The sequence below is a fragment of the Ascaphus truei genome, chromosome 1 (genome assembly GCF_040206685.1).
Source record: "Ascaphus truei isolate aAscTru1 chromosome 1, aAscTru1.hap1, whole genome shotgun sequence".
Classification (NCBI taxonomy): domain Eukaryota; kingdom Metazoa; phylum Chordata; class Amphibia; order Anura; family Ascaphidae; genus Ascaphus; species Ascaphus truei.
The window spans coordinates 74,121,812-74,130,173 of NC_134483.1; the positions used below are offsets into that span (position 1 = coordinate 74,121,812).

Sequence of the window (8,362 nt, forward strand, 5' to 3'; positions counted from 1 at the left end):
AGGGACCGGGCCGTTCAGCCATACCCTCCCCCACCCCCCGTATCTATGTGTATTTATTTGTGTGTGTGTGTGTGTGTGCATCTGCATCTGTGTGTGTGTATCTGTGTGTATTTTTTTATTTATGTGTGTGTGTGTGTGTGTGTGTGTATTTATGTGTGTGTGTATTTATTTGTGTGTGTATTTATTTGTGTGTGTGTCTGTGTATTTGTGTGTGTTTGTGTATTTGTGTGTATTTATTTGTGTGTCTGTGTGTCTGTGTGCAGGGAGCTGCCTGCACGGATCTCCTGCCTTTCCTCCCTCCCTGAGAGAGAGAGAGAGTGAGAGAGAGTGTGTCTGAGAGAGTGAGAGAGAGAGTGTCTGAGAGAGGTAGAGTGTCTGTCTGAGAGAGGTAGAGTGTCTGGCTGAGAGAGGTAGAGTGTCTGGCTGAGAGAGGTAGAGTGTCTGTCTGAGAGAGTGAGAGTGTCTGTCTGAGAGAGTGAGAGTGTCTGTCTGAGAGAGTGAGAGTGTCTGTCTGAGAGAGTGAGAGTGTCTGTTTGTCTGTGAGAGAGAGTGTCTGTTTGTCTGTGAGAGAGAGTGTCTGTTTGTCTGTGAGAGAGAGTGTCTGTCTGTGAGAGTGTCTGTCTGTCTGTCTGTGAGAGTGTCTATCTGTGAGAGTGTCTGTCTGTCTGTGAGAGTGTCTGTCTGTCTGTGAGAGTGTCTGTCTGTCTGTGAGAGTGTGTCTGTCTGTGAGAGTGTCTGTCTGTCTGTGAGAGTGTCTGTCTGTCTGTGAGAGTGTCTGTCTGTCTGTGAGAGTGTCTGTCTGTCTGTGAGAGTGTCTGTGAGAGTGTCTGTCTGTCTGTGAGAGTGTCTGTGAGAGTGTCTGTCTGTGAGAGTGTCTGTCTGTGAGAGAGAGTGTCTGTCTGTCTGTGAGAGAGAGTTCCTGTCTGTGTGTGTGTGTCTGAGAGAGAGAGAGAGGTCAGAGAGAGAGAGAGGTCAGAGAGAGAGGTCAGAGAGAGGTCTGAGAGAGGTCAGAGAGAGAGTGAGGTCAGAGAGAGAGTGAGGTCAGAGAGAGAGTGAGGTCAGATAGAGAGTGAGGTCAGAGAGAGAGAGAGTGAGGTCAGAGAGAGAGAGAGAGAGTGACAGTGAGGTCAGAGAGAGAGAGAGACAGTGAGGTCAGAGAGAGAGAGAGACAGTGAGGTCAGAGAGAGAGAGACAGTGAGGTCAGAGAGAGAGAGAGAGAGAGAGTGAGGTCAGAGAGAGAGAGACAGAGAGAGAGAGAGTGAGGTCAGAGAGAGAGAGTGAGGTCAGAGAGAGAGAGAGAGTGAGGTCAGAGAGAGAGAGTGAGGTCAGAGAGAGAGAGAGGGAGGTCAGAGAGAGAGTGAGGTCAGAGAGAGAGAGAGAGAGGTCAGAGAGAGAGAGAGAGAGGTCTGAGAGAGAGAGAGAGAGAGAGAGAGAGAGTGAGGTCAGAGAGAGAGAGTGAGGTCAGAGAGAGAGAGAATGAGGTCAGAGAGAGAGAGAGAGTGAGGTCAGAGAGAGAGAGAGTGAGGTCAGAGAGAGAGAGAGTGAGGTCATAGAGAGAAAGAGAGAGACAGTAAGGTCAGAGAGAGAGAGAGAGACAGTGAGGTCATAGAGAGAGAGAGACAGTGAGGTCAGAGAGAGAGAGAGACAGTGAGGTCAGAGAGAGAGAGAGAGAGAGACAGTGAGGTCAGAGAGAGAGAGAGAGAGAGGTCAGAGAGAGAGAGAGAGAGAGAGAGTGAGGTCAGAGAGAGAGAGTGAGGTCAGAGAGAGAGAGAGAGAGAGAGAGAGAGAGAGAGAGAGAGAGAGAGAGTGAGGTCAGAGAGAGAGAGAGTGAGGTCAGAGAGAGAGAGAGTGAGGTCAGAGAGAGAGAGAGTGAGGTCAGAGAGAGAGAGTGAGGTCAGAGAGAGAGAGAGAGATTGAGGTCAGAGAGAGAGAGAGAGTGAGGTCAGAGAGAGAGAGAGTGAGGTCAGAGAGAGAGAGAGAGTGAGGTCAGAGAGAGAGTGAGGTCAGAGAGAGAGAGAGAGAGAGAGAGACAGTAAGGTCAGAGAGAGAGAGAGAGAGAGAGAGAGACAGTGAGGTCATAGAGAGAGACAGACAGTGAGGTCAGAGAGAGACAGTGAGGTCAGAGAGAGAGAGAGAGAGAGACAGTGAGGTCATAGAGAGAGACAGACAGTGAGGTCAGAGAGAGAGAGAGAGAGGTCAGAGAGAGAGAGACAGTGAGGTCAGAGAGAGAGAGGCAGTGAGGTCAGAGAGAGAGAGAGAGAGAGAGAGAGAGAGAGAGAGGTCAGAGAGAGAGAGAGAGAGAGGTCAGAGAGAGAGAGAGAGAGAGAGAGAGTGAGGTCAGAGAGAGAGAGAGAGAGAGGTCAGAGAGAGAGAGAGAGTGAGGTCAGAGAGAGAGAGTGAGGTCAGAGAGAGAGAGAGTGAGGTCAGAGAAAGAGAGAGAGACAGTAAGGTCATAGAGAGAGAGAGACAGTGAGGTCAGAGAGAGAGAGAGAGAGAGAGAGAGAGAGAGAGAGACAGTGAGGTCAGAGAGAGAGAGAGAGACAGTGAGGTCAGAGAGAGAGACAGTGAGGTCAGAGAGAGAGAGAGAGAGAGAGAGAGAGAGAGGTCAGAGAGAGAGAGAGAGAGAGTGAGGTCAGAGAGAGAGAGTGAGGTCAGAGAGAGAGAGAGAGAGAGAGAGTGAGGTCAGAGAGAGAGAGAGAGATAGTGAGGTCAGAGAGAGAGAGAGAGAGAGAGAGTGAGGTCAGAGAGAGAGAGAGAGAGTGAGGTCAGAGAGAGAGAGACAGAGAGAGAGAGAGTGAGGTCAGAGAGAGAGAGAGAGAGAGTGAGGTCAGAGAGAGAGAGAGTGAGGTCAGAGAGAGAGAGCGGGAGGTCAGAGAGAGAGAGAGGGAGGTCAGAGAGAGAGTGAGGTCAGAGAGAGATAGAGAGGTCTGAGAGAGAGAGAGAGAGAGAGAGAGAGAGAGAGAGAGGCATCCAGGCCTATTGCTGAAAATACTAGAGAGCGGAATAGGGGGGAGAACATACGACACGATCAAAAGTACGTACTCTGAAAACAAATGCTGCGTAAAAGTAAATAACAAAAGGACAGACTTCTTCCATCAAGGCCGTGGAGTTAGACAGGGCTGCAGCCTGAGTCCCACACTGTTTAACATCTACATCAATGAGCTCGCAGCAGCCCTAGAATCCTCCTCAGCACCTGGGCTCAACTTGGCTGGAACTGAGATTAAGTCTCTACTATACGCAGACGACCTGCTCCTGCTGTCTCCAACAGAACAAGGCCTCCAACAGAAACTGGCAATACTAGAAAAATTCAGCCAGACCTGGGCACTCTCTGTGAACCTAGAAAAAACCAGAATAATGGTATTCCAAAAAAAATCAAAAAAACATCCAACCATATCTCAATTCACACTGGACGACAATGCACTGGAACAGACAACGAGCTACACATACCTTGGTCTGACAATCAGCTCATCGGGGAAATTCAACCTGGCCATAAATACACTGAAGGAGAAGGCCCGCAGAGCATTTTATGCAATAAGGAAACAGATGTACCACCTCAAACCACCAATAAGAATCTGGGATAAAATATTCAACAGCATCATCACACCCATCCTTCTGTACGGCAGCGAGGTGTGGGGCCCTGTAACATACCCAGACTCCACAAAATGGGATACCAGCCCAACAGAAATACTGCATCTGGAATTCTGCAAATACCTTCTCCAAGTACACAGGAGTACATCAAACAATGCATGCCGGGCTGAGCTGGGCCGCTTTCCTCTACTGCTCACGGTACAGAAGAGAGCACTGACATTCTGGGCTCACCTAAACACCAGCCATCCACAGTCTTACTGCTACAGAGCAATGCAAAATCAGGACCTCCCCACTAAACCCTGTGCCATCAAACAACTTGTCCTCTCACTCCAAGGACAAAACCCCACACAGATTAACAACCTGCCGAAAAAAGAAATCAACTCAATCGCCAATGAAATGAAGAAGCAGTATGTGACAAGATGGGAAAATGATATCCAACGCTCAAAGAAGCTGGAGACCTACCACAGCCTACAGAGAGAATACACTCTGGCACCCTACCTACTGAAGGTAAAAGACCCAAAACAGAGACAGACCCTGAGCCAGTACAGAATAAGTGCCCACAGCCTAGAAATAGAAACAGGCAGGCACAGACAGAACTGGAAACCCCGGGAGATGAGACTGTGCCAAAGATGCGAGCTAGGTGAGGTAGAAGATGAAACTCACTTCTTGTTGCGTTGCACACAATACTCTGAAGTGAGGAGTGCCCACCTAGAGAAACTCACAGCTGTTATCCAGAACTTTAATAATACAGAAGAGAACCAAAAAATAGCGATCCTCCTGGGAGAAGATGAAACCACAGCAGAACTAGCTGCACACTATATCAGCACCTGTCACAAGCTGAGAGATGTACATTAACCCCCACAGCCCTGTGTGAAACTGTTACCCATATACCCTGCAATCATTATACCCTATCCCCTAGTATTCGTGTCATTATTGTCCCCCACCCCCTATTATTCACGCTTTGGCAATACTGAAATGTTCTTTCGTCATGCCAATAAAGCTGATTTGATTTGATTTGATTTGATTTGAGTTAGGTCAGAGAGAGAGAGAGAGAGAGACAGTTAGGTCAGAGAGAGAGAGAGAGAGAAAGAGAGAGTAAGGTCAGAGAGAGAGAGAGTGAGGTCAGAGAGAGAGAGAGTGAGGTCAGAGAGAGAGAGAGTGAGGTCAGAGAGAGAGAGAGTGAGGTCATAGAGAGAAAGAGAGAGACAGTAAGGTCAGAGAGAGAGAGAGACAGTGAGGTCATAGAGAGAGAGAGACAGTGAGGTCAGAGAGAGAGAGAGAGAGAGAGGTCTGAGAGAGAGAGAGAGAGAGAGAGAGTGAGGTCAGAGAGAGAGAGTGAGGTCAGAGAGAGAGAGAATGAGGTCAGAGAGAGAGAGAGAGTGAGGTCAGAGAGAGAGAGAGTGAGGTCAGAGAGAGAGAGTGAGGTCATAGAGAGAAAGAGAGAGACAGTAAGGTCAGAGAGAGAGAGAGACAGTGAGGTCATAGAGAGAGAGAGACAGTGAGGTCAGAGAGAGAGAGAGACAGTGAGGTCAGAGAGAGAGAGAGAGAGACAGTGAGGTCAGAGAGAGAGAGAGAGAGGTCAGAGAGAGAGAGAGAGAGTGAGGTCAGAGAGACAGAGAGAGAGAGAGAGAGAGAGAGGGAGAGAGAGAGAGAGTGAGGTCAGAGAGAGAGAGAGTGAGGTCAGAGAGAGAGAGAGAGTGAGGTCAGAGAGAGAGAGTGAGGTCAGAGAGAGAGAGAGATTGAGGTCAGAGAGAGAGAGAGTGAGGTCAGAGAGAGAGAGAGTGAGGTCAGAGAGAGAGAGAGAGAGTGAGGTCAGAGAGAGAGTGAGGTCAGAGAGAGAGAGAGAGAGAGAGAGACAGTAGGTCAGAGAGAGAGAGAGAGACAGTGAGGTCATAGAGAGAGACAGACAGTGAGTTCAGAGAGAGAGAGACAGTGAGGTCAGAGAGAGAGAGAGAGAGAGACAGTGAGGTCATAGAGAGAGACCAGACAGTGAGGTCAGAGAGAGAGAGAGAGAGGTCAGAGAGAGAGAGACAGTGAGGTCAGAGAGAGAGAGGCAGTGAGGTCAGAGAGAGAGAGAGAGAGAGAGAGAGAGGTCAGAGAGAGAGAGAGTGAGGTCAGAGAGAGAGAGAGTGAGGTCAGAGAGAGAGAGAGAGAGAGAGAGGTCAGAGAGAGAGAGAGAGAGAGAGAGAGTGAGGTCAGAGAGAGAGAGTGAGGTCAGAGAGAGAGAGAGTGAGGTCAGAGAAAGAGAGAGAGACAGTAAGGTCATAGAGAGAGAGACAGTGAGGTCAGAGAGAGAGAGAGAGAGAGAGAGACAGTGAGGTCAGAGAGAGAGAGAGACAGTGAGGTCAGAGAGAGAGAGACAGTGAGGTCAGAGAGAGAGAGAGAGAGAGAGAGAGAGAGGTCAAAGAGAGAGAGAGAGAGAGAGAGTGAGGTCAGAGAGAGAGAGTGAGGTCAGAGAGAGAGAGAGAGAGAGAGAGCGAGAGAGAGAGTGAGGTCAGAGAGAGAGAGAGAGATAGTGAGGTCAGAGAGAGAGAGAGAGAGAGAGTGAGGTCAGAGAGAGAGAGAGAGGAGTGAGGTCAGAGAGAGAGAGACAGAGAGAGAGAGAGTGAGGTCAGAGAGAGAGAGAGAGAGAGAGAGAGAGTGAGGTCAGAGAGAGAGAGAGAGTGAGGTCAGAGAGAGAGAGAGTGAGGTCAGAGAGAGAGAGAGTGAGGTCATAGAGAGAAAGAGAGAGACAGTAAGGTCAGAGAGAGAGAGAGACAGTGAGGTCAGAGAGAGAGAGGCAGTGAGGTCAGAGAGAGAGAGAGAGAGAGAGAGAGAGAGGTCAGAGAGAGAGAGAGTGAGGTCAGAGAGAGAGAGAGGAGTGAGGTCAGAGAGGAGAGAGAGAGAGAGAGAGAGAGGTCAGAGAGAGAGAGAGAGAGAGAGAGAGAGTGAGGTCAGACAGAGAGAGTGAGGTCAGAGAGAGAGAGAGTGAGGTCAGAGAAAGAGAGAGAGACAGTAAGGTCATAGAGAGAGAGAGCCAGTGAGGTCAGAGAGAGAGAGAGAGAGAGAGAGGAGAGAGACAGTGAGGCCAGAGAGAGAGAGAGACAGTGAGGTCAGAGAGAGAGACAGTGAGGTCAGAGAGAGAGAGAGAGAGAGAGAGAGAGAGAGGTCAGAGAGAGAGAGAGAGTGAGGCCAGAGAGAGAGAGTGAGGTCAGAGAGAGAGAGAGAGAGAGAGAGAGAGAGTGAGGTCAGAGAGAGAGAGAGAGATAGTGAGGTCAGAGAGAGAGAGAGAGAGAGAGTGAGGTCAGAGAGAGAGAGAGAGAGAGTGAGGTCAGAGAGAGAGAGACAGAGAGAGAGAGAGTGAGGTCAGAGAGAGAGAGAGGTCAGAGAGAGAGAGAGTGAGGTCAGAGAGAGAGAGAGTGAGGTCAGAGAGAGAGAGAGGGAGGTCAGAAGAGAGAGAGAGGGAGGTCAGAGAGAGAGTGAGGTCAGAGAGAGATAGAGAGGTCTGAGAGAGAGAGAGAGAGAGAGAGAGAGAGAGAGAGAGGAGAGAGAGAGAGAGAGAGAGAGAGAGGCATCCAGGCCTATTGCTGAAAATACTAGAGAGCGAATAGGGGGGAGAACATACGACACGATCAAAAGTATGTACTCTGAAAACAAATGCTGCGTAAAAGTAAATAACAAAAGGACAGACTTCTTCCATCAAGGCCGTGGAGTTAGACAGGCTGCAGCCTGAGTCCCACACTGTTTAACATCTACATCAATGAGCTCGCAGCAGCCCTAGAATCCTCCTCAGCACCTGGGCTCAACTTGGCTGGAACTGAGATTAAGTCTCTACTATACGCAGACGACCTGCTCCTGCTGTCTCCAACAGAACAAGGCCTCCAACAGAAACTGGCGGCAATACTAGAAAAATTCAGCCAGACCTGGGCACTCTCTGTGAACCTAGAAAAAACCAGAATAATGGTATTCCAAAAAAAATCAAAAAAACATCAACCATATCTCAATCACACTGGACGACAATGCACTGGACAGACAACGAGCTACACATACCTTGGTCTGACAATCAGCTCATCGGGGAAATTCAACCTGGCCATAAATAACTGAAGGAGAAGGCCCGCAGAGCAATTTTATGCAATAAGGAAACAGATGTACCACCTCAAACCACCAATAGAATCTGGGATAAAATATTCAACAGCATCATCACACCCATCCTTCTGTACGGCAGCGAGGTGGTGGGGCCCTGTAACATACCCAGACTCCACAAAATGGGATACCAGCCCAACAGAAATACTGCATCTGGAATTCTGCAATACCTTCTCCAAGTACACAGGAGTACATCAAACAATGCATGCCAGGCTGAGCTGGGCGCTTTCCTCTACCTGCTCACGGTACAGAAGAGAGCACTGACATTCTGGGCTCACCTAAACACCAGCCATCCACAGTCTTACTGCTACAGAGCAATGCAAAATCAGGACCTCCCCACTAAACCCTGTGCCATCAACAACTTGTCCTCTCACTCCAAGGACAAAACCCCCACACAGATTAACAACCTGCCGAAAAAAGAAATCAACTCAATCGCCAATGAAATGAAGAAGCAGTATGTGACAAGATGGGAAAATGATATCCAACGCTCAAGAAGCTGGAGACCTACCACAGCCTACAGAGAGAATACACTCTGGCACCCTACCTACTGAAGGTAAAAGACCAAAACAGAGACAGACCCTGAGCAGTACAGAATAAGTGCCCACAGCCTAGAAATAGAAACAGGCAGGCACAGACAGAACTGGAAACCCCG

The 8,362-nt window shown here is 49.1% G+C and overlaps 1 protein-coding gene across 1 annotated transcript in view; it reads right to left on the minus strand.

Moving 5' to 3' along the window:
* The window catches only part of PDE4D (phosphodiesterase 4D), a 1,562,913-nt gene that overhangs the window by 839,607 nt on the left and 714,944 nt on the right, over positions 1-8,362 (minus strand). The gene's annotated exons all lie outside the window — the stretch shown is intronic.